The sequence below is a fragment of the Ambystoma mexicanum genome, chromosome 3p, assembly GCF_040938575.1.
Source record: "Ambystoma mexicanum isolate Mex_15411 chromosome 3p, UKY_AmexF1_1, whole genome shotgun sequence".
NCBI classification, from domain to species: Eukaryota; Metazoa; Chordata; class Amphibia; order Caudata; family Ambystomatidae; genus Ambystoma; species Ambystoma mexicanum.
Window position 1 is genome coordinate 677,809,483 of NC_090925.1, and position 26,521 is coordinate 677,836,003.

General features: G+C 48.0%; 1 long non-coding RNA gene across 1 annotated transcript in view; it reads left to right on the forward strand.

Annotated features, from left to right (window-relative positions):
- Positions 1–17,347, forward strand: part of LOC138580702 (uncharacterized) — a 35,376-nt gene extending 18,029 nt beyond the window's left edge. Inside the window, exon 6 of the long non-coding RNA XR_011304327.1 lies at positions 15,589–17,347. This is a non-coding gene — a long non-coding RNA (uncharacterized lncRNA). The remainder of the gene's footprint in view (positions 1–15,588) is intronic.
- Positions 17,348–26,521: the final 9,174 nt, after the last annotated feature.

A 26,521-nucleotide genomic window follows, 5' to 3' on the forward strand; every position in this document is an offset into this window, starting at 1 on the left:
TCAGCCAGGAGCCTAAGTGCTCCTGAAGAGCTCAAGAAAACGCTCGGAGTGGAGAGCGGAGCCCCCGGCCCCCTGGCGCCCGGAATTCACAGCACGAACAACCCAGAAAGCAGGAGAACGGGACCTGCCACTGAAGGCAGAGAAGTGGAGTGGGCGTGCCTGCCTGAGCTGAGTTGGCTTGAGCTGCCGCTGACTTGCCTCTCGAGCCCCTAACCTCCCAGGTGCCGGGTGGCTCACAGCTGAACGGCGGTGAACTGCGGTAAGAGGCTGCTGAGAGGCGTGTCACCTCGTTCCTCTGGCGCCAGGGGACCACTCCGGTGGTGATAGTGCGCGGTACAAATGACCTTTAACATTAACATTAACATTAACCTTGTTGCACCTTGATGCCCCGTTTCCCCGTTTGTCTGTTGGTTGATTTGTTTTGGGTTAGTACTGAGATCGTATTGGGCTGCCGGGCTTGTTCAAGGACAATAAACTGCCATAAAGCATGCCCGAGCGCCTTCTATAGTCTGGCTCCTTCTCCCCTGTGTGCTCTGCTTAGCCAAGGGTGCAGACGGTTGGAAGTGGCTGTGCGTTTTTTTTTTTTTTTTTTTTTTTTTTTTTAGCAGTGAGGAGTGTGGCTGCGAGTGTGTAGTCTCTGGCAGTCACTCTGCACCCTCTACTGTCCCTGGGAGGGGCTACCACTGCTGTGGTTCTACAAGACCCACTCCATACCGCGGAGCGGGGCCGCGGAGTGTGGCTGCGAGTGTGCAGTCTTTGGCAGTCGGCGCATGGCTGAAATGGCGAAATCGCCGGATATTGGGTTCCGACAGGATTTCGAGCAGGACCCCAGGGAAGCAGACGAGGGTCGTTTGCTCAGAAGTGCCTTTGCTCGAAACACCTTAAAAATTCAAAACCGCGGTGTGAAAAGCCAGCTCCCGCATGGTTTGACCCCGTCATACAAAGCTAACAAAGCAGTGACTTTACAAACAACTCACGCCTGCCCAAGGCGTACAGACATACTCCAACACCCTATGGAGGAAAACGCCACCACGCAAATCAGTCCAAAGCGAATAAGTACGGCAGATGTGGAGGGAGCTCACCAGGTCATACCCGATTCCACGCAGCAGATACAAACGCAGGACCCTTCAGCGCTCCCGCCTGTGGGCTCGCCCGTGCCCGCGCAACTGCAGGCTCACCCCCAACAGCTCCAGGCCCCGGTGGCCTCCGGAGGGAGGACCGACCCCTGTGAGCGAGGGGGGGTGCTTGCCAACGAGCGGCTGGAGATCCAGCAGCGACGGCCCATTCCAGACAGAGAGCACGACTCCAACTACCCACACTTGGCGGGGACAGCTGGTCAAACGGCGTCGTTCGAGCCAAGGCAGCCACGACACATTCAGGGGGCAGAGCCAGGACCGGCCTCCAGGCCATCGGCAGAGGAGGTCACGTGGGAGGAAATCCCAGAAAAAAGGGCGCTCACGCCCCCCAATGAGGAGGTAGGGGGGTCATCAACCCCTCAGGAGTGTCGGGCCAGAGAGCTCTCGAGGCAGGGATCAGAGGCTAGCCTGATGCAACTCAGAAATGAACATACACTGCAAACCAAGGCACAAGTGCACTCTAACTTACTTACTTCAGCCCCTCTCAGCCAAGACTGTTCACCCACTCGTCCCCGGGCAGACAGGGGGGGCCCAAAGAACGACGTTATTGTCCTCCCCACGGACAGCCCAGAAATCACCAACTCTCCACCAGTATACGAAGGTGGGGTACCGAATGTAAAAAAACGAGGCAGAACCGACGGGTGGTCGCCGGACACGAGAAAATTGAGTTCACACTTGAGAAAAGAGCCCCCAAAAAGGAAAAACAAAAAAAAAACGGCCCCGAATTCTCAGGCCGCGAAAATCAAGACAGGCAGCCAAGTAGTAAAAAAACATGGAACCTTGAATCAATAAAACCTTCTATGGCAAGCCTAGTAACAGACTTCTTTCAGGCCTTTGCTCCAGATTCTAAATCTAGGCAAGAGGACCTCACAGATGAAGAAATCTTGGAAGCGATAAAATCTTGCCAACCCCCGGATAAACAAAGGAAAACTGGACGCGGCCAAGTTGTGCGCCCTCCCGCATCAAGTCTGGAAACGGGCGCCCTAGCTCCGAGCCCACCTCCACGGGCCCCACCTCCAGTACCCCAAGAGACGCCTCTCCAACCTCGTCTGGCCCCAGCGCCCGCAACCGAACAGGGTCCAGTGCTCTCCAGACCAGCGATTGAGCACGGTGTCCCGGACAAGGCGGCTTCCCTAGGAACTCCGACAGCAGAATTTCCACCAAGCCCGCGGAGCAGCAAGAAAGGACCATTGATCCCAAATTCACCGGAAATTACAGTCGTCCCGACACTACCAGCGACGGGGGGGCCACAGCCTACCCAAGGGAAGGCAGGTGGCCTCAGGGGTCAGTCGCCCGACATTCCACTCCAAGAACAACGCCACCAAGTGAAAGCCAACCAGCTGGCCTGTCCAAGGCCAGTAGGGGCGCCATCGGTGCATCTCCCAAAACCACGACCCCTGAACCGGCCCAGCGGTGGTCCTGCAGAGCCACCATCTACGCCGGTAGTGAGATGCCTCTTAAACGAAAGTTCCGCCTCAACACCAATGTCCAAACAGCGCCCCCATTCAGTGGGCTCTCCAATCGACTCATCAGGCCAAAATAAAAGGGACCTTCTGTCCATAATGTCAGCAGTCACAATCGCCCTAAACCCCTTCACTAAACTGTATGAAGGCATCAATGAAAACCTAAAGGATCACACTTCGATCCAGGCCTCCATGCTTGCAAAACTGACCTTCTTGGAAGGTTACATCACAGCCCTAGACGGGCAATTAAAAGCCTTGAAGCTAAACGCGGACCGTGACACCACAACAGTTGCGCCCTGTCTGACATTAGCCCCAATAGTGAACGTAGTTGAGTCATCAAATCCGTCTCCACAACAAAGCTTACCATCCTCCAGCATCACTCCTTGTCAGCAGGAGGGATCGGCTCCTCGAAACTTGATCAATCACGAGGTCATCATTATAACAGACGAGACTCAACAAATGGCCCAGCCCCGAAATCCATCTGCGAGGCTAAAGGATGGGTCTTATCCCATCTTCTCAACAGCAAGAGCAGAAAAACAGAACCTAGAAGGGAAACCAGCAATTCAGAAAATCCCGCCAGCAAAACAAACAGCTATAGGTGTTGACAAAAGTCCTACGACCCCCGGAAATCAAATTCAAATGGTGGCTGTGCCAGCAGGAAAGCAAAAAAGTACAAACTCTTCTCCGCGCTCCACAGAAGACTTTCTAGAAGAGAATGATCTAATGGAACTCTCTCAACATATGGATGACCCCCAACCCGCTTGGCGGATCAAGGGGGGGTTAGTGACTCTGGGGCCACCCCACCAGACAATCTTGGGCAATCCGGGAAACTCACAGGAGATTTCAACAACCAAAGACGCAGGCAAAGATGACAAAGGGCATACTTCCCTGACACTGGAGGACCGCAGGCACAATCACTCCAGACGGCGAGCACGTCCCTCCAACAGCCCGCCAGGTCGTAGAGCAGTGTCATTCGCCTCTCCCCGAGCGAGAGATGCATCGGGCAGAAACAAAGCGGCCGCCAGCGCATCATCGGCCCAGTACGCGCCAGGGGGGCGCCAGTCAGAACGTCCCGCAAAGAAAGGGGAACACCATGCCTCACCGTCTACCTTAAAAGAGCAAAAGGGGGCGCACCAGTCGATCCACTATTCTTCAAGAACAGAGACTTACCGCAAGGAAACTAAACCTTCGATTGTGTCTCCAATAAAGTTGAAACAGCACAGAGACAATAAGGACGACATAATTCTTAATCGAAGAGGGCTACTTGCACTATTCAGTCTGATCCCAAAACTTCGTGACATAAAATCGCCCGACCTAAAGATAGTGGATCCCTACCATACACATGACAGAGCTAGAGTGAATATCCACATTGTTTCCGAGAGAGTGAAAAGGGAAATAGTGCGAGCAAAAGAGGACTTGGCCGCTCTAGGATACATCATCAATCCCCAAAGTTCAAACTCAATCCAAAGGGTTTCGGAACACCTTGAGAGATACTCTGTCAGACAGGAAAAATCCATCGGAAAGGAGAAGGGACGAGAACGTAAAAGAAGTGCAGGACAAGTTCAAACTGGGGATACTCCCAATGCAAAGCCTCAAGACCCCGCCGCGCAACACCGGCGGGACAAACCAAGGTCGCTAAAACTGACCAAAACCGTTGATCGCCAGACAGCTAGGTCTCCCAGGAAAATCTGTAAATCACCTGAAGGGGTCATGACACAGCATTTAGTGCAGAGAACCGGGTTAAACATGAGAATAACAACACAAGCGGATCCCTCCAAGGCAAAGCAAAGCGACAAACGACAGGGGTTGTGGGCTTGGCTTCCCAAGGTGCTGTCCCAAACGAACAGATAGCAACCCGCAGGTCAGCTGGAAGGGCCTCTAGATCGTCCGACGGTCGACCACCACGTAACATCCCTCCACTTTTGCTCCTGGAATACCCGCGGCCATTTACACCTCACAACGACGGGAGACGCAAATCTAGCATCCTTCGATATCATCTGCTTACAAGAGACTTGGTTGGTCCAAACACCTGCGCTGGATGGATACGACATAATCTTGGCCCCAGCCAGCAAAGGGCTTCTGGGTCGCCCGACGTCGGGCCTATTAACGGCCTACCGGCAGGGAATCGGCCTAAAACACAAGGCCACCCTTTTAGCAAACCTTTCGATCTTGGCAGTTCTACTCGAATGGATTGAAAACTCCCATTCCAGACCTTCGCAAATTGCGATTGTGAACACGTACTGGAATCCGGCGGCTATAAACCCACAAGCCTACCTAATGATGATGGAGAACCTGGTGGACGATATTCAAGCAACGCACCAGGTACCAGCCATCATAATGTGTGGGGATCTAAACATCAAATGTAGTGAGGAAATCATAAAACCGGGCAAAGTCTTAAATCTGACGCCAGCAGCAAAAAGAGGGCACCTTTGGGCGTCCCTAATGTCCTCAAGAAACCTAGTAAACCTGAACTCGGTCTTCCCGAATGTACATCGCCTGCCAACTTGGGAACAGGGTCTCCTTAACGCTACCATCGACTACATTTATACATCAAGAAAACTCTTGGGGAAGGTCAAAGGTTATGAAGAACGCAAAACAACAGCCAGCGACCACAATCAGCTTACGATGTCACTGGCTTCCCGCTTCTCACAGCCCGCGCCGTATGTTCTGGCAGTGGAAACAAACCAGCGCGGTAATCGATTGAACCTGACAGCACGAGCAGTAGCAGCCCTGCAGGCCACATATGTCCAGAAGGAGAACACCGAGAGCATCGAAAACCTGGATTACGTTCCTCTGCTGGTACAATACAGGTCGAAAACTACCCAGCAGTCTTCCTCGACCATCCAACCTAAACACTCTTACGATGTGGCTCTTGTGGCCAAAAGGCGTGACTTTCGCAGGCTGAAGAGACAGCTGGGAAACCAGCCCCAAAACAAAGACCAACTAAGGGAGGCAACAGTAGCCTACAAAAACTGGGTAAAAAACCACCGCCACCAGCTTTATCAGCAGGATGCGGAATGCATGTTAAGAGCCATCTGCGGAAACAAGGCAAAGGAGTTCTGGTCATTGTTAAAATCTCCGGCCGCTTCATTCACCAATTTAACAATCAACGCCATAGCCGAGCAAAAATGGATCTCTCACTTCGCCACAGTCTTTCAAGCACCAGCAACAACTGCCCCAGCAAGAGAGGCCGTAATGGGGGATAATCAGTCGGCCACGGACTGGCTAAAACTGGACGATCAAGCTGAAATCGGAGACCAAATCAAAAAATTAAAGACCTCGAGAGCAGCAGGCCCTGATGGAATCTCTAACATAGACTTGAAAGCAAACCCAGTTGAATGGGCTTCGATGATCGCGTCGATCTTTACAAAATGTGCGGCGCAGAAAGCCCTGCCGCAGTCATGGACCAAATCCATCATTGTTCCGATCTATAAGAAAGGTGACATCACAGATCCGCAAAACTATCGTCCCATCGCATTGCTAGATTGTATTGGCAAAGTCTATGGGAGCCTGCTCCTGAAACGATTTCAAGCTTGGGCAGAGTTGGCACTGTGCAATGACAAGTTCCAAACTGGATTAAAAAAGAAGTTGGGTACGGCGGCGAACATTCTAACCATCAGCACCCTAAAAAGTAAGGTCTGGGAAGGGAAACCTCGAATTTTCGTTGCTTTCATTGACCTCTCCCAGGCCTTTGACCTAGTGGACCGGAACCGATTATGGCAAAAACTAGAAGGGTGGAGTTGCCCCCAGCAGCTTTTACAGCCAATTAGAGCCCTACACTCGGACACCACCTCAAGGGTCCGACTGTCACAAAGGGGGAACTTATCAGGAGAAATCTCGACTGACTGGGGGGTAAAGCAAGGCTGCCCAATGGCTCCAGCACTGTTTCTGGCCTATATCGGAGATCTTGGGTCATCAGAAGATCTGACACGCACTTTTCCTCCACAAGTTGCAGAGGTGAAAATAAGCCATCTACTGTACGCCGATGATCTCATCTTACTGGACCAGACACAGATCGGCCTCCAGAGGCAGCTCTCTAACCTCCTCGTTTACATGCAGGAAAACAACTTAAGAATAAATAAAGAAAAAACAAAAATTCTGATAATGGCAGCTGGGCACAAAAAAAACATCGACAAATTCACATGGCGTTTGGAGGAGCACGAGATCGAAAGGGTTACGGAATACAAATACTTGGGTGTACCAATTGACAGTTCGAGACTCGAGACCTCTATGCAGGCATCTCTCTTCAACAAAACTAAGAAGCTGGCTTCTCAAGGAAAGGCAATCGACATCAAATTTGGAAAATTTTCCTGCATCCCAGTACTAGAATTTTACAGGAAAGAAGTTGTGCCGTCTATCACCTATGGGGCTGAAGCCATGCCATTGATTCCAGCAAAAACCTGGCAACATCTAGAAGGCCTGTTTTGGAAGTCGGTGTTGGGCTTGCCAAAATCTACATCCACCGCCGCAATTCGCCGCGAGCTGAGCCTCCTGTCTCTAAAGACAACTGTAAATATCAACACACTCAGGCTATACAGGAAATGTATAACGGACGACAGTGATCACATCTACGGTCTCCTCAACAAAGAAATCCACTCTGGTAAGGTGAAGATGCTGACAGACTGGAAAGATTTCAACAAGGCCCAACTGGAATCGGTGGAGTGTTCCAATCCCAATCCCACGAGAGTCTACCAGAAACTAAAAGATCTAGACTGGATTCAAACTCAAGATACAGCATTTAAGAACAAACTTCTTCATCACCTCCCCCCATGTGTCAACAAACTCAACGAGCCGATGAAATACCTGCAGAAATTCCCCAACAGGGGGGCTCGAAATGCGCTCTTGAGAATAAGACTGAATCTGTTAGAGACCAACGAAATCCGGTACATCAGAGGACTAGTGGACTCAAGCAAATGCCGCCTGTGCGGAGTGGAGACGGAATCAATCAGACACCTGCTACTGGTCTGCCCAAAAACTGTAACTCTGAGAGCATCCTACTTCAAACACCTAACCGGGGACGACAGAGGGTGGGACGAAGATACCTGGTGGCCAAGACTGATGGGAGGAGACCGCACATCGTGGCTCCTAGCAACCACAAAAATCTTGGAGCACACCATGAAAATGATAACAGCCGGAGGGGCCCACCATGAGGAGTAGCAGTGACTCAGATTCTTTCCTTTTTTTGCAGCAACTTGTTTTTGTAAAGTTCGCTTACGGAACATATACAAATAAATAAATAAATAAATAAAAGGTCCCTTTGTGGAGCCACCAGTGCACTGTTGAGCCACCAGTGCACTGGGAAAAGATGAACTGCCACCAGACTGTAGAGGAACAGATAGGCGTTATCCTGCCAGTACCCATCCCCTCGCCACCATCATATTGGAAAAGTCAGAATGTACCCTCACACTGAAAGTGTGGAAGGATGTCATATGGAAAAAGACTACATGAAGGATGTCGCCTTCCAAGATGTCAGAATGCATCGATGAACATCATGGATGGACGTTAAATGAAATCAGATAAGGACAAAGTGATGTAATGAATAAGATATATGAACCTATGCTGAAACAATATGAAAATATTAAGTAATAAAGTAACTGAAGCACTAAGTAACATGAACCTGAAGTTAAGGTAATCATGAATCTAAAAGAAATTAAGCAACTTACTGACCAATAACTGTAAATATGCAGTAATGCAAAGTAGAAAGAAAACACATAGAAGCTTGCTATAGAGGAATATATATCATGGCAAGGACGGCCATCTTAGGAAAACGGACTGTTCACGTTGAAAGTAACCAAGTGACCTCAGAAGCAGGCCGAACCTTTAAGAATCAGAAGGCATGAAAATACAGCCCAGTCAGCAGACCCGGCGATCAGTCAAGGTTGGCCCAGAGCAACAATTCTATTTTTAAAGGATAAGCACAGAGCACAAAGGGAGTACATGGATGAGCCCTGAACATGAGACGTTCTTCTTAGATGAAGGAAGACAAAAACATCTGTGAAAGTCAAACTGCTGGCCAAATTAAATGTATAAAGTTCATATGAGAGAGTGAGCAAGGCTCTAGAGGCCAAGAGGAACAACAGCACCTTGCATAATTAAATCAAATAGTAGTAAATGGAAGCCTGAAATGAACACATTTGTGGTCCACTCATACGTGAGCCAGAAGTTGAAAACAAAGACTATTAATTGGAGCTCTAAGCTAAGATAGTGGTGGGTTCATACTCCCTTGAATGTTCCAGAACAGTGAGCAGCAACATGGTCAACTACAGACGGAGAACTTTGGCTGATGGGCTACTGATGACAGATGGTCCAATTGGGAAAATGGGGAGTAGACTGGTGGGATTCAAACAAATAAGTTTAGTTTCACATACATGTTACTAAGGAGCCAAAAGTCCAAGGTTGGGATAGTATGCCAACCAACCAGTGGGGGTTCGGGAGACAAGCTAACATACAATGTTGCAAGAGCCAATCACTTGATGTTTTGTCCATCATAATCAGTACTGCATGCATGTAGAGGTATTCCAGGGCGTGCCCTACAGACAAAGGGTAGCCAATGAGGCACTTATACTTCTATATTTTAGAAGTAGATATGGTCCCTTAACCATTCCCTCCCTTCGAGAGGTTTTGAATTTTGCCACATAGAATGATTTTATAGATGATGCATATTGGGGGTAAAAGACCTCCATGTAATCAAACTTGGTTGTGAGTGTGCAAGCATCAGTCCGAAGTCTGCCAGATGATCCTGCATTAAACTGATAATAAAGTAGTATTACGCCATATTCTTGGAGTCGGTCCGGTTATTCGGTCTAAGATCTATTTTTGTAATTCCAACTATCACAAAAAACACTTTAATGCGCTAGAGCACATTTGGTAGCAGTGTGGATGATTACGGTCTAGTCAGCTTAGACCAGATCCAGAATCCCCCTCCTACCCCCCAGACAATTGGCTACTCCCGCAATTAGTCAGAGGACCATGAATTTCCTGTGGAGAGCGGCGTGCAGAGTCACGTGTGAAGACGATTTGGTCGGCAGGTCCCTCTTAAACAAAAGTCCAGTCCCCGCAGGCACCCTGTGGATGAAAGGCAAACTGGTTGATTGAGGGAGAGTCAATGGCGGAGGACTCAAACTGGGTCACAGATGTAAGTAGAACAAAGAAAATGACAAAATAAGAGGGACGGTTTGCGGTATAAATGAATAGGTGTAAAAAGTAGCGGGATTCTTTGGGGAGATTACAAAGAGAAAGATACCTCCATTCTTCATCCCAAAAGTGCAGAAGAGTTCACACTTTTTTTTATTTAAGATTCCTGAGGCAAGGTCCATAGAAGAGTGTGTATCAAACTCAAGAAAGGAGTGAAATAGAGACAGGCTACCTTTACTAAGATAGTAAAGAAAGGCACACGCAGTAAACATATTTTTCAAAGTGCACATGTGGGATTATAAAAGTGTTAATATACATTTTTGTTGTGCCTAGGCTAATGAATATAAAACCATGGTCAAAACCTTCACTCATTTTCTACTAGGAGATTGATGTCAATCAAGAAGGGAAACATCTAAGGAAAATAATATACAACTAAAGAATACATTTAACATAATAATACAAGAACGATATAAAAAAGATTAGTGGAAAGTATAAAAAAGGAGGAAACAAAATACCAATCCCAATCCCATGGATTTGGAAAATATATAAAGGAAGAAACATTTCTAAACACCAGAAAGACCTGCACTGGCTGTCCATAATGGACTGCATCAGTTTCAAAACGTGTACCATTTATCCATCGCTCCCACTCTCTCTCCCACTATACAGGATTCTCAAATCTAGCTGTGTTTAGGAGTGTACTCAATTACTCAGACGTAGGCCTCTCTCCCACTGTACAAGATTCATAAAAACTAGCTGTGTTTAGGAGTGTACTCTACTGTTCCAATTGACTCAAATCTAGCTGTGCTTGGACTGATGCTGGAATCGTATTGCTGGGTGTAGGCCTCTCTCCTGCGTTTGGGATCCCAAATTATAGTGAGAAACATTATTTATTCTCCCATTCAAATGGAGAAGTCATAACAGCAGTTATTACACAGAAGACGACAGTAGAACAAGGACATAAACCATTGGCATGTTATAGTGGGATTTTGGATCCAGTAATGAAGGGACACTATCCCTGTGAGCAATGTTTAGCTGCTGCTGCATTTGCAATTGTAAAGGCTTCAAGTACAACAATGGGGTGTTCAGTAACATTATTTGTAGAACATGCATGATTTGCAATTTTAGAGAAACCCAAAAGTACATGGACTACACAAAGAGCATTGGGGTACGAGGTGATCATTTCTAACCCTGCGGTTAAAATGGTTAGATGCAAGACAGTGAACCCAGCCACATTAATCGCAGACCCAGTAGGAGAGCACAACTATGTGCATGATTGTACAATGTATATTGAGAATTATAATATCTCCCAAGTGGCTATTTCCAGGGGGGGGATTGTCTTTATTGATGGTTCATCAGAAATCGACCAGGCAACTGGGGAAATGCATACTGGATCAGCTGTAGTAAAGCTAAATAGAGAAGGTGAATTTGAGGGTGTAACAAGTATGAGGTTGCTTTTACTCAGCACAGGCTGAAGAATTAGTAGCGCTCAAAGCACTGCAAAGCTTTGAGGATGAGGAAGTTACAGTGTACTCCACCTATGTGACGTCAACTGTGCACGCAGTGCTGTCATGCTGGAAAAGGAAGGGCTTCCTCCACGCAGACGGCACTCCGGTGCAACATGCAGCCCTTTTGGGTAGGCTTCTAGAAGCATTTCGACTTCCATTAACCCTAGCTATCGTAAAATGCTCAGTGCATTCTAAACAAGCAGATTTAATTTCCAGCAGAAACAAAGTCACAGAGGCTAAAAATACAGCCCATTATACATCCATATTCAGTTTAGAGAAAAAAGATGTAAACAAATGGCAGGATGATGCATGTTGGTAAATAGAGAGCAGGTGAGCAGTTCCTTCTGGGCTCCCTCGTTGAACTTTAAAGCATTTCTTGCTAGCACCATCTTCCCTCGCCGCATCGCAGCCTGCCTGCCTGCTGTGTGTGTGCTTCCTGTTTTCCCTTCCTTGAGACCTCCCTTCCCCTGTGATTGGGCAAACAGACCCTTTTACCAGCTACCGCTAGGGCTGCCCCTCAACCTGCTGCAGCCCCTGTGGTGAAGGGCCCTGAGGCTAAGGGCAGCTCCTCTGAAGCAGCTCCAGTGGGTGTCTGTCGGTGTCAGCAGGATATTAGCAGCTGTAAACCTGCTGCGACAAATCAGGAAAGTTGAATCTGGGCGTTCTGCATTGTTGGAACTGTGGTACTGTTACTGTGTCTCCTAAGGCTCTCTAGGTGCCCACCCTGTGGCAGTACCTTTGTACTGCCGAATGTACCCATCTGCTCCTTCCACACATTACCTTTGGTGACCCCCCCTTTCCCCTGCATATCCCATTAGGCTCTCTCCCACGGTCTAGGTCCCCAATCCTGCAAGGGGGCCGCGGTACTTTTGAGTCACTTACTTCTTCCTCCTCTACTCCTCCCTCACTACTGTTCTCTTAGACTGACCACTTTCATCTTTCCCCTCACCCCAACACTCTGTCCTCCAGGCAAAACCCACCCCAGCACTTCCACCTACCTTCTTGGCCATTCTGCCCATGAAGCATGTCAGTTGATGCCTTTTCCTCCACCTTCTCTGCGCCTCCTACTCCTGCAGCTGACTCTCACCCAGACACTGCCCTCTCTAATCTGCATCTTGCCATTTCCAACACTCTGGAAATCCTTTCCCCTGCCATGAGAATCCATCTGAAGCCTACCTCCAAGTGCAACTCTTGGTATGACTCTGACCCTGACGCCCTGAAAGGCAAGTGCATGGTGGCTAAGAAGAAGTGGAGGGCTTCAGGTGCATCCTTGAACAAACAAACCCGCTTCCTGCTCCAAAGGCAATACAGACTCTGTCCTGTCCAAGAACAGTCTCCACATCCAAGCCCACATCTCTCTGCAAAGAGCTGGCCAATCCTCCTGCAGTCTCCACCTCTCCTGTTCCCTCCCAGGCCCACTGTACAGCCCTGGCTTCTCACTTCTCTACTAAAACTCAGGACAGTCTGCCCTCGCTCTCCTCTTCCTCTCCTGCTACCCTAGCCCCCTGCTCCCCTCCAGCCACCTCTACTTCTCCTCCACCTTTCTCGCCTCTCTCTCTGATAACACCGACAACGTTTCTAGACAAGGCAGTCTATGGAAGTGTCGTCTAAATAGGTGCTCCCCTGCTCCTCCAAAACCATCAAGGACCACATTGCAGAAATCAACAAAGGCTGGAGCGAGGGTGTCAGTCACTCTTCGTCACTGGTGCTTTTCATCACTGGTGCTTTCCCCCACACCCCCTCTTCTCCTCAAGCACTCCCTTGTGCACCCCCTCCTTAAAAGGCCTTCTGCCGACTAACTGTCTGGCTATCGCCTGATGTCTAACACTCCTTTCCGGGTCAAACTTCTGGAAAGGTTGTCCGTCTCCCAGCTTACTCTCCACACTGAAACTGTTGGCTGTCTCCATGTCTACCAGTCTGGCCGGAGAGCAGTCGAAGGCACAGAAACTGCTCTCCTGAACACCCATGAAGATCTGCTCTCCATCTCAACTACAGCACCCCTTCTGTCCTCAGCCACCTAGAACTTTTCCCTCCTTTCAACATGGTCAAATCACACCATCCTGATCAAGCGTCTCCATGAGAACCTGGGCATCACAGATCAAGCCCTGGGGGTGGTTGATCTTTCCTCCTGGACCAACCCTCCCAGCTGCAATTTGGGTCCTCACTCCCTCTCCACCACCTCTCTCCTCCACATGTGGTGTTTCCCAAGGCTTCAAAATAGACAGTGGTGTCATCTTCAACTCCACTCTCTCATCACAGCACAGACCTTTCCAAGAAGGCCCACTAGCAGCTGCACCTCCTCAGAGGTACTCTTCCTTTTGTCACTTTCCCAGCAGCTCATTGTCTCCAGAGCCCTGGTTCTCTTTTTCTCAATCTGCCTTCCTGTACTCTCCACCCTCTGCAACTAATCCAGAACATGACTGCAAGACTTATCCTTGGCCTCAAGCCCCGGGACCATCTCTCTCCAGCCCTGAAATTTCTCTACTGGCTTGGAGTGGCCGCAGTGATCAAGTTGAAGGCCCTCTGCATCATCCACAAGGCTTTCTGGGGCTAGGGCCCGCACTACATCCAACTCTCTTCCTAAATACCTTCCTTCACGAGCCCTTCACTCTGCTGCCTCCAACTCTCAGGGTCAGACGCTTCTCCAGGCAGAGTGTAGGTAGGAGGCAGACCACTTTCCTCTGCAGGTGCCTCCCTCTGGAACAGCCTTCCTGCCCCTCTCAAACTTGATTATAGAACAAAGGGGTGCCTGATTACAGTCCCAGGTCCTTCAGGCGTTATAAAATAGTCAACAGAACAATTGGATCCATGGAACCAGGAATAGCCTCTCAACACATTTATTTACTTCATAAACGCCAATAAATGTTCAATTTTCAATTTATAAAAACTTTTATTTGCACATCATATTCATATAAAATACTAGAACATTTCCACAGACAAATATCTACAAGTTCCACTCATACTCAGTCACTCCTACCATTCACTCAATTTTTGCTTTTTCGTATCAAATTTTTGACATGTAAATATAAATGGCCTCATATATGAACGGCCTCCGACCCTAACTCAAGATTACACAAAAGTCCTCCAATTGATTATCACTTTTCTTTCCCTTTGCACTTCCGCAGCCCCCTTCACTTTGCGTTCTTGCACTGGCACGATCTGAATGACACATGGCCTAGTAAGATAGTTTGTCTTGTCTGCCCTCTGTACCCTCCCTTGTCTTCTCACACCTAGAAACACAGGCACACTATAAATGACTTTTCATAAAGGAGGGCTTTAACATGCTATCTATTGTCCAGTAAATACAAGGTCAAGCTCCACAAGAACAGGATGTATGGAGGAAACAGGGGTGTTCTGCCTCCAAATTACCTCAGGGGGACGGGAATAACGGATAGTACTGGAAAGCCAGTTATTCCTCCAACATGGAGAGGAGCAGCTTCACTGGCAAGCACATATGTTTAGCTGCAACAATTGCAGAAGAATGGTTCTCATCCAACATGTGGCACGGTTCATTGTGCGTCAGTTTACTGCAGGACACTTTGTGAACAGTAGGAGGAGTAATCTCTAGACCAAATGGCCCATTTACATACAGATTATGTAGACATGGTACAGACATGTAATGGCCATCAATATATGCTGGTCGCAGCGTGTCCTTTTTCTAGATGGATCAAGGCAAGTCCATTCACACACCCAGATGCCTTGTGCACTGCCAAGTTTCTGGTAGACTAAGTGTTCCCTGGGTGGGATACAAAGTTTTGCAGTATGACAATGTACCACACTTTGTAAATGAACTTTTTGAGGCATTAGTACTTTTGTTGTTAGGTATAAAAGCGCACATTTATGCCTGCTTCCCCACCCACAGTCCGACAGTATGTGAGAAACTAAACGGACTTAAGGAGAGAATAGCTGAATTAAGAACTTTGAAAAAAGGATTGGTTGCATGGTCTGCCCCTTGCTTTGTTTTCATTAAGAAACCAACCTGGCTCGGCTCGCCGGACCGATAGCACAGCGAGTAGAGCGCTCGCTTTGACATCTGTGCAGAGCCTGCCGACGCAGGTTTGAATGCCGACGGGGCCAAACTCAGCCTTTCATCCTTCCGAGGTCGATGAATGAGCACCACGCACTGTGGGTAATAATAAGCAGCGCTCAGATACCCGAGGGTTCGTAGCGCTAGATAAATGCTAAATTATTATTTGACTCCTCACAAGTTGGGGACTGGACGTTGTGAGGGAACCCCATTGACTGCTCCAAGTAGGGTAAGAATGGGTGCCGACAGTGTAGGAAGGGCATTAGATGACGAGATTCAGGATTATTTTGCAATTATTAAGTGTTTCTTTCATATCTCAACAGATCAAAAACCGGAGGGAGGGGTCAAAAAGAAGCAATACCAACAATCAATCTCAGGATTTGCTCGAACACCCAAAACTGTATCCCAGAGGCCAAGTGTTAGTACGAAAGTTCAAACTGACCTTGAGCACTCCTCGTTTTGAAGGTCCTTACGAAGTGGAGGAAGCTAACCCCACTGCCGTGAAATTGAAAGGACGGCGATTGTGGCTACATACACACACACCACATCAAACCATGCATACGTATAAAGACGAAACATCATTCCCTCCGGAAGACACCCCAAGAGAAGCAAGACAACTAGTTACGCATATGCTGACTCTCCAAATGGCTAGAATGAAGTGCACACAAGCACTATTGCCTATGATTTAATATTTTTTTAATCAACTAGGTCATTGGGTTCCAGATTTGACAAAGATAAAAATAGACTTGGAACACTCCCATTGGACAAACTTTAAATAACAATGAGGAACGAGTCCAGACCCAGAACAAAGGAGCATCAACTAGAAGTTATGATGCCTGCATTAACACTAGCGTATACATTATCTGTTTTATCTACGTGTAACAGGCTGATCCAGCTTTGGTTCGAAGATTAATCTATTACCTTTTTGGAGGACCCAAAAACTGCATTGTATGGAGAGTGGTACTCCAGTTTTTGATTTAAAAGCGATTAAAAAGGAGATAACAAATTTGCACATTAAAGTGAATATAACATGGACATTTTAGAGGCTCATTGCCATCCAAAGGGTCAATAGGTTTTCATGGAATACTAATGTTGAGTCTTACAGGTCTTGTCATTGTGGCAGTTGAAAAATCCGATTCCTGACCCTCATCTTCCAGGCTGTGTTTTTCTTGTAACACATTCTCTTTTATTGCTTCTGCCGTATCAGTGACATTACTGAGGAAGTGTTCTTTGGACTTTGGATACAGGAATGAACAGATGTCAACCAACAATCGTGTTTAAGGTGCCTCTTATCTACTGCTCAGGTCTGCTGCAATAGTTTTCAATTTCTCTCGATAGTGGACGATCAGTCGGACCAAAACCAGAATGTTATTCAATAGGTGATTCAATATTGGTCCGATTGCTGCTGATGCAGTGACATGTGTGCCCCAAGCAAGAGAATCTGTGAACATGTGGACTGACCCAAGTACTAATGAAATGCCCCCAAGGTTCAACATGTCATTTTGTTTTGGCATCAAATGCCAGCGACTTCTATCTGCAGTAAGAACTGCACACATCGCTTGCTGCTGCTCAATGAAGCGGTCTATCGTGGCATATGTTGAGCCCCACCTTGTGACTACATCATAAATCAGGGAATGTTTAGTTGTTTGTTTTAAGGTTAGCTCTCGCCTTTTCTTCCAGCTGCGGCTGAAAGACTCAACCAGCTGTCTGCAACTTTTCACTGCCGTGTCAACACACTGAATTTTTAAACACTTTTGAACTCCTAAATGTAAGTTGTGACCAAGCAGCTTAATCACTGTTCTTAAGTTCCTGTTGAAATGCTTTCTTCATGTTTGAGGCATTATCTGTGCCAATATAAAAGTCTATTCATGTCTAGCTGCCATTGTTGTACCATGCCTACAAATATTTCAGCTATGTGTTTTGTAGTACGATCTTCGGGCATATACAGTGGGCCTCATTACAACCCTGGCTTTGGACCATGGTGCTTTTAGCACCATGGTCCATGACGGATTCCGCCATGGTGGATGGCGGATTTACCGCCCCATTCCAAGGTTGGCGGGGCGGTAAATCCCATGGCCTCTTCCCCATTCCCATTTTTGGCCCATAGGGCTCAATGGGAATGGGGAAGGCGCTAATTACGGCACCGTAAATTACAGTGCCGTAATTAGCACCAAGGTCCCTTAGCGGGTTGGACTTAAACGCCTGCAAAAAGCAGGCGTTAAAGTGTGAATCTGGCGTTAAGGGTTTAACGGCGCCGCAACCTTTTACGGCGCCGTTAACCCCTTAACGCCAGGGTTGTAATGAGGCCCAGTGTCTCCAAGCAGTGAGACTGCATGACCCACTCTGGTGAGATGTGGTGGAGTGTCAGGCTAATGTATGGCTCCCCTCTGCCAGCATTGCTAGTCCAAAGATAGTAGTTGCTGCAAACCATCTGACTCTGCCAACAGCTTCCTGCACTTCATTTCTCAAAGCTGAATACAATTTGGCAGTTCGTATTTAAGATTCAGCCGGTTTACTAAATGCTTGAAACCTGGTCTTTCTACTATGTAATAGGGAACCATATCTTTCACAATGAAGAAAACAGCAGCATTCATTTGTTGTGCAGATTTAGTTAGAGGTAGGGTCATATTTCTTTTGCTTCTCAAACATTTTCCATAGTATATGGAGTGAGGTTTTCTGGGGATTAGTGGCATCACCGCAAATGCAAAGAAAATGAACTCAAAGGTAAACTAAGCTAGGTAAGTTAAAATCATCTACAAGTGGACAGCCCCACACACCAGTACCAAGGTAGCAGCACCTCGCCAGTCCAAGCTGGGCCTGTGTGCTGCTGTGTGTGGTGCAGTGCACTGCACAAAATGCACATTTTACACTCCTAATCATGATAATTTTATTTGGTGATGAATGTTTAGTTTAAAACTAAAAATATCTTTGTACTGGATGCTTCTGTGGAATCTGCTGTAGTAGTGAAAGTGGCAGGAGGAGCAAGTAGTTTCCTTTTGATGGACGGCTGTGTTTCTAGAAAAAGGGCTGGATGATGCTCTCAAAGATGTGTAAACATATTAGATGTGTTTCCGTCCTTAGCAGAAATTGTTTTGGTACCAGCACAGCAAGTGGGAAAGCCATCTTTTATTCCTCCTCTCCTCTGATTTTAGCATAGCCAAAGTAGTTCTGCACTGCTGAAGTTCTAAGTTTCATGGGAGGGTACAGCAGCATTTCCTCACGTGATGGGCCGGTGGTGGCAAGGTGGACATCTACCTCTTCCATCATTGTTGGATTTGGTTGCTTTTTTAAGATGGATAGTGGCATAGTAGTCCTGCACCAAAACTTACCTTCCAGCTACAATGTTAAATCATGCCGGTTGGTAAGCCTGCAAGGGTCTTGGACCCTAGCAGAAGTCAACACAGGGCAACAGACCCAATCACGGAGCGTGGTTGGGGAAGGAGGCGGTCGACTGAAGGCAGGCGTGGACTGGACCAAAAGAGGCCCTGGAAATAATTTTCAAAGTGTCCCCATATTACACATTTTCAACCAGCCCAACCCTTTTCCCATGAGAAAATGCAGAAATAAAATAGGTTATCACACAAGAGGCCCAGTGTGCAGAGGCCTACCAGGAAAATCTCCAGAGATCTCTATAGGCCAGTCCACCCCTGAAGGTACTGGGAAGGAACTGGGGCTAGGAGTGGGAGTGAGTCTGCAAGCCTTAGAAGCGTGTTTGCAACAACAGAAACTAAATTTAGCTGACTTGTCTGGCATATAGCGGCAAGGCATTACAATCAATAGGCCCACAAGGCCCTCCTCCCACTAGTAGTAGTCTGCTAATCTCTTCCTCTCAGCCCACATCTTACCTCAATGGTAACATGAGATGCGGAAGGCGTTCTGCTTTTCTCCAGGCTCTTAGCCAATGCACTCTCCCCTCTGATGTACTACAAGAGGAAAATTACTTTTTTTCACCAAGGCTAGAAAAGAATAGGCAGAATACATTTTAGACCTTGCCCAATGAGTCTGTCCTGGTCCTTATAACCCAACCCTCCCCTCGCACTTCAAACATGTTCCCACTCACTGCAATCTTAGGTCATCCCTAGTCTAAAAATAAAAGTGACACGACTTGTCAATCTTTAAAGGGCTCAAACCTACATCACCGTGCCACTGCAGTAGCGAGTCAAAAAAATAAAAATAAAGCTTCAGCTCAGGATAATAATAATAAGAGCAGCATCCAACTACAAAGTGGGTACTGATGCAAGGGCGAATGTGTGTGCGACAGTGGGTCAGGAACTACGACACTATTGCCCCTAACTTTGCAATTGCTTCTGCATCACACAGCACTCCCACACATATTCTTGGCCAGTCACACAAGCACTACAGGGCCAGGGCCTATGGCTGTAATCTCTTGTAAAATAGCAGACCAAGTCTTGTCTTCAGCATCCAGTACGTAGTTATCATTTTAGGAACATTATTTTACATTCCATTTGTCAATCAGAAAAGAACCCAATATTTGACATTGCCAGTGGCAGCGGACTCCTTGTTTCTTTGGAGTGGTGGTACAATGAGCGTAGCATGGGGAGCCTGAAGGAGCCAACCAAGGCTTGGTCAGTGGGATCTCCCCCGGGAGAACACTGATTAAATTGTGCATTTTTCAGCAAAATGTCTGTCAATTACAAAAAAAGCCACACATCAGTTTTGTAAGGCAAGACATGAAAAACTACATTAAGTGAGTGACAGGGTACAGGAGCATTTTTAGGATGCCTTTGCCAACTTTATGCCTTTATTCTGCAAAAACATTCATGCCAATGCTGCCCATATACCAAATACATGCCAGTATTCTTACGTAAGAAACAGTCATATTTGCTATGCCCATAACGGAACACAGCCACACTGCCACTGCAAGCATGTCATTACCGCTATGTAAAGGCAAGCTTTTGCACAGGCTGGGGTCAGAATTAGGACCAACTCAGAAATATGAAGGCAAATTAAAATTACAAATGGATATCAATCAAATGAAGTGACAAAACTGTTACCGTACCTCCGGCTCCTTACATAAAAGCACAGGAAGTGGGATGCATTCTTCGGTAATCGGTTCCAAATACTATAACACACTTGAAATTGAAATCCAAAACTGCATCCTGTACAAGCGATATAGGTTCCGTGCACTAGTAGCATTTCAGACTGTGTCCCATCACACTATTGGATAGCTCTCTGGCGCACAGATGGGCACGTAAGCAGATCATTGAGTGGGCGGGGAGGGGCATCGAGGTATGGCATGCTGGCTCCACAGTGCAAGTGTGGGCAGCTCTGTCACCAGGTCAAGCCTCCAGCTCTCTCGGGGGCCCTGTGACCGACTCAGTCAGACTCACCACAGTCACAAAACAGGTGCCTGCAAAACTGCAAACCAACCAGCACCCTTAGCCCTTCAAATCTCGGACGTTCAAAGGCAGGTGCATGATCACCCATTAAACACATCACGCCTGCTACTACCAGGAACTTTCCACCCATTTCGTTAAGTGTGCATATAGGTGCAGAGGGTAACACTCAAAATATAGTGTGGGCTAGTGAGCAGACAGCCCCGCCCCTCCCATATGTAGACAAATGGAATGTACTCCCTTCGTAATTGCAAAAGGAATTCCCAGCTCCCTCCCCCACATATCAGCAGTAATGTGCATGCAGAGGTGGTCTGGCCTACTGAAATAACAGAGGACCAATTGAGAGGCCAACCAGTCACTCACCAGACCCTGACCCAGTCCACCCCCCTGGACCTGCCTCTGCCCCTCCGCATCAACCAACTACTGATATACAGCCACCATAGTATTAACTTGCCATAACATAGGCCAGTCCGCCCCAGTGTTTACCCTCTCTGCACGACCCACAGACCACATGACAAAAAGTGCACCCACCCCACAGGCATGCATCACACGGCACCGGTATATTAGCACAGTGGGGGCTCCACCCCTGCACAAAAGTAAATCTTTTGCAAAAGCATTGCACAGGCATTCCGCTACCCCAAGCATTTCTCTTGGAAACGGCAGAGTCTCGAGCTGGTGTACGTCCTTGGTGGTGTAAGTATAGGATTTTAAACGGTTGTTCACACCCCTGACCTTGTCATCAATAATTGGCTTCTACTTGTCTATGAAAATATTCTAGTAGCATGACCAGTTCAATCACCCATCAGGCCTTGGTCATCAAGTGTAAGCACTCCCCTCTATTTACTTTGTTTACAATCCTGTAAACACACCCACATAACTATAATAGCACACTAATAGTTGCAAGTACTCTTGACTGTTTACATATGCATCAATGACAGTTTCGTGCTGCTTTTATGTGTGTAAATACTGAACTCGGAGCTTCCAGAGAAGCAGCATGTGTTGTGTTTTTATTTTTTTGAAGGGTCACTAATCCGGTCACATCATGTCTATGCCTCAACGGGGTACTTGTGTGTGCAGTCAGCAGACTAGCAGAGACACTGGTGAGAATGTGAGGGCTCTAACCTGTAAAGCGCCAAAGCATGCCAGCGTCTCTTCGCCTTCAGAAAAACCTGCTGGTCCCATCTAAAAGATTGAAGAACTACAGTAAGTGGTTGAGAATCAAGACCATGCTGCTAACTCCTGGTCTGTGTGCTCACTACTGCTTAGAACTCCCCAGCTCTGTCACATGGACACACAGCACACCACATAGAAACAATAACACATTTAAGTTACACTAACCCCAACCCACAGGGTGAAGGCGCTAGATTTCAACAGGGGGCTAGGGGGGGGTAGAGCGGGACAGAATGGACACATGGAAAGAAGGCCATGAGACAGAAAGGGAGGGAAGAAGAAAGAAAAAAAAAAGAGGATAGTGGCCCTGGTGTGGGGGCTGCTCACTCACCTTATATTTAAAATCCTTGGCACAGGCACATGCAAGTGTGACAGGAGGCAGGGTTTTATAAGGAGCCCAAGGAGCGCTGCTCATACTGTCTCTGACAGTGAGGCGACATGTGCATCGGATTTCTGGAATGTTGCAGCCTGGGACCGAGGACACTCCACCTCCTCCAGCCCGAGCCAGGCTCCCTGAAGCAGCCCAGCCAGGCTCCCTGAAGCAGTCCAACTCCACCTCCTCCACAACCAGGCACCAGGCTCGCTTGAAGCCAGTCCAGCCTGCAATTTCCAATTGGATTCATTGAAGTGCATTGCACAGTGCACACAGTACACATGCACACAAAAAAAAAATGTCAACCAGTGTACCGTTACGAACGTAACGGTTATTTAAGGGAAATGAACAGTGTTTACACCGGTATACCGTTACAACCCTAGTACCAACAAATGCAAAAGGTGCGAAGGAGAACATCAGATGAAAGTTATGTGGTTCCCTTATACCTTAGGAACATCTAAAATATTCATAGCTATGGAAGTTTCAGTGAAAAAGGCACATTGCCCGACGCATCCGTTACCAGTATGTATTACAATTGTAGGCTTTGCAAGTGTTTAACATACATTCCCCAACAGTTAACTGCAAACATGTTTTAGAAAAAGCCTTAGCCTGCAAGAACACAGAATGTCCTTGCTAGATCACAGCTGTTGAGCCCGCGTCAAGTGCACGTACAAAGAAGTGTTCAATTAGCCACGAGAAGCTGTAGGAGGAAATGGGAGACTCAGGCTGCAGTTCAATGTTAGCACTAAGTCAATGGCTGTTATAATGTAATCTATGATGTAAACTGTACATATAGTCCCTTTATGAATGGGAGAGACAGAAAGGGCTCAGATGCTGTCTTTACACCACACTGAGTAAAACTCCAGCTGTTAATATAAACCACTCTGAGCATGGCGTCAGGCAAAGGCAGGATTGAGGGGGTGCAGGGAGGGGGAGCCTACTGCTGTTATGAACAACCATCTTTCCTAGCAGCCACTTTTTCCCTTCACCAGCTGACTTGTCCGACACGTAGATCTCTGCAACGGAGGATCCCCAGTTTGTATGAAAAGAGTATTTACAGTCCTGGTGAAGCACTGGAACAGAAGAATGCAAAAAAAGGGGCAAGACTGTTCCACAATAACATTGTATGATCCGATATAACAATGACATGCATTTCCTATAGGGAACATACTGTTAAATGAACTGTAGAGAAATAGACTTCGCTATGTAGTGATTTGTTCCCTGTGAAAGCATCTTGTTAAAGAGACATAGGGAAACACAGTTGAATATGTAATGTTTCCATGGGAAGCATACTGGTAATGAATTGTAAGAGAAATACACTTGATGTATAAAAAGTTAGAAACCATGGCATGGATGAATCATGAAAGAGCTTGCAGATCGCATTTGTGGACACACAGCAATGCAATTTGGTAATCACAAAAGTAAAAGAAAAGAAATGGGATTAAGATGTTTTATGAGGCAACAGGAGTTAGAAAAACATGTGTCTACCCCACTGGAAGGAACGCCAGGCTAGGAATTCATGATTAACCCTTTAAGTGCCATGGACGAGGTATCTCGTCCTTGGAAGTGCATACGCAGTGCCAAGGACGAGATAGCTCGTCCTTTTCGGCACCTTGTTTTGAGCGATCCATGCAAAGCAGGGATCACTCAAAACTGTAATCCAACCCCCGGGCTATGTGAGGGGGAGGTGCCCCCTTACTGCCAGGGGGCTAGATTACCTTCGATTTCACGTCGGCGTGCATAAAGCACGTCGGCGTGAAACTGAAAGTAAATTCACTGCAGCAACCATTTTCGGCTGCTGCGGTGAAGAGAGAAGGGAAGAGCCCTTCTTGCTCCACCTCGATCTTCGGCTGTATTTCAAGCCGGAGATCGAGGCGGGTATCGTTGGAAAGGGGAGATTCTCCCCTTTGCAACGATACCCATTGTGTGGCATTGCTGCCCGCGGATCGGGCGCAGGGCGCGCGATCCGTGGGCAGCAATGTCACCGGATCAATAGAGATCCGTTTGTGACGTGGGGGGGCTGCTTAGTAAGCGACCCCCTTGCCCCCGTGGCCCCAAAGCTTTGGGGCCACAGCGCTAGAGACCCCTGGGGGCAGATAATCACTGCCCCCAGGGGTGAAAAAGAACAAAAAAGGAAGAAAAAAAAAGCGAGGGAGGTGGAGATGGGAGGGGGTTTGAGGCCCTCGGGCTCACTAGGCCACCAGGGATATTGGAAAAAGTGGTGTCCCTGGAAAGGGGAGGTTCTCCCCTTTCCAAGGACACCGCTTATATGACGCATTGCTGGTCACGGATCAGCGCAGAGCGCTCGATCCGTGACCAGCAACCACTGGACCACCATGGAAATGTTTGTGACATGGGGGCAGGGGGACTGCTTCAAGTAAGCAGCCCTCTCCCCCCCCCAATCCCCCAAAGCATATGTGCACAACCCTGGGGGCAGATGGCTGATCATCTGCCCCTAGGGAAGGGGGGGCAAAAAAAAAATAAAAAAATAGAACGGGGATGGGGGTGGGAGGCCTGGGATTTTTTTGCCCCCAAGAAATGGTGGTGGCCCTCCCCCTCCCACACCAAGTGGAAAGGGGGGGGGCACCCCTTGTAGCCCTCCCTGGGGGCAGATTTATGGCCCCAGGCAGGAGTACATGAGGAGGCCCCCCATCCAATTGGGGGGAGGGCTACCAGGAATTAGTGTGCAGGCCCCCCAAAGGATGGGGCCTGCAGGTTAGCCCCCCCCCGGGGGCAGATGGCTGATCATCTGCCCCAGGGAAGGGGGCAAAACCAAAAAAATATATATATTAACATTTCAAAAGGGAATTTTGTGTGGGATTGGGGGGGGGGGACTCGCGACCAGGGATAGATTTTACAGAAATGGGGGGTGGCCCTCTCCCCCTCACCCCAAGGGGGAATGGGGGCACCCCTTGTAGCCCTCCCTGGGGGCAGATATCTGCTCCTAAGAAGGGGCATCTGCCCCCAGGGAGGACTGAATGAGATGCCCACCCTGCATTTGGTGTGGGGGGGTAGAGGGTCACCCCCCATTACATTAGAAAATTACTGGTGTGCCAATCTGGTGCCAGGGGGCCCAAACCTTACTGCCCCACCCACTGGGGGGCCTGTCTGACCATTTTTGGGGGCCCTCTCCCCCCCCACCCCAAATGAAGGGCGGGTGTACCTCACGCAGCTGTTTGGAGGAGGCCCAGGGAGGCATGCATGAGGTGCCCCGCCACCCATTTGGGGTGAGGGGGGAGAGGGCCTCCAAAAATGGTGGGGCAGGCCCCCTGGTGGGTGGGGCAGTAAGATTTGGGCACACCGGAGCCTGATTACTAACTAGGGTGGTGGTGGTTGTTGTGTGTGACCTTGGCTCTCTCTCTGCCTTGGTAGTTGAGTGGCCCCAAGTTCACCAGTGGTCCAGGAGCTGCGCCCCCAAGTTCTCACAATCAAAGTGTCCAAAGTTGCATCCTTTTGTGATGAACGGCGCACATTCTGTCAGGGTACATATATTCAGAGAGGGTACAAAGCACCCGTGCTGCACAGTTCATATCCTCTGTCAAGGCTAGTCACCCTGCCAAAGTGTAACGGTGTTGCATGTGCAAGTCACCCTACCACCGTGCAGTGCACTTTCCCCTGAAATGCAAGTGCCAATTACGTATTGACCTACTGTAATTTCACATGAGAGGAGCATGCCCGAATGGGTGAAGTGTGTCATCTGGGATTGTTACAAGAGCCATGTATTGATGCAATCATTCTATTTGGTAAACTGTAGGTCTGGCCATATTCATGGGGGTTTACTTGTTTCCATTTCCTAGTGACGATGAGGGTTGTGTAGATAATTAGCTACTCTTTCACCCAAAGGGCTGCACGCTTTTCCGAGGGCCAACCACATCTGGCTCTCAAAGGGATGCCCTCCTGGTGCATTGGTTTGGGGTCAGGGGGGAAGCGCTTTCACCAGCTCAGAGGAGCAGTCAGCAATGTCCAGGAAAAAGGAGATGCAACCCCCCCACCCTACAGTGGTGCACCTGGGAGGAAATGATTTAGCGTCTGATGGTTTGGTGCCAGATTTCCAGGATGTTTTTTTTTTTTTTTTTGCTGGGGGATGCCATATGCCCACTGGTCTTATTTCTATTTCCAATCCGTGTGCAGTCTAGCATTCCGTGGTGGTAGATGACTGAGAAGTGTCATGTATCTGGTTGAAGGAATTGAAAAATGTACATATAGTCGCCAGACAGTTTGGATGTGTTATTGGTAGGCAAAGCACTGAATGTAATTCTTATGTTTCCTTTGCAGTTGCGGCTACTGAAAAGCTTTTGCTGACTTATGCAAGTACAACATATATTACTTGGTAATGTGGGGGTGGAGGGTTACTGG